Below are 448 nucleotides of genomic sequence, written 5' to 3'. Positions count from 1 at the left end.
CCAATCTTATAATAAGATCGGCATAGTAAAATATATTAATACATACATACAATTTTTACATGTTTAAAAAATATGATAAACCTATATTCAAATAGATACAGCACTAAAAAAAATTTATTATAGGTTTGAAACATTATAAATATCATTTAACATGTGAAAATTTCTCTACGTTCATAACACATTAATCACTTCAGAAAACATGCTCCTCCTTCTATTCTCCACCTCAACTTCCCCACATTCACGTGAATCTGTCTCATAAGTCATAACCAAATCTTGTGTCTCAACTCTCAAGCCACTTAATCGTCTGGTAAAAATTTAGGTGCATTTAATTTCATATGAAATTAATAAATGAAAATTATTAAATAATTTGACTAATTTAATTAAATTTTTACGGTTTTTAATTATCAATTTTACGTAAAATTAACTGTACCTGAGTTTCCACCTAATC

The sequence above is a fragment of the Arachis ipaensis genome, chromosome B03, assembly GCF_000816755.2.
Source record: "Arachis ipaensis cultivar K30076 chromosome B03, Araip1.1, whole genome shotgun sequence".
Lineage (NCBI taxonomy): Eukaryota > Viridiplantae > Streptophyta > Magnoliopsida > Fabales > Fabaceae > Arachis > Arachis ipaensis.
Note: the sequence above shows the minus strand (reverse complement) of the source record.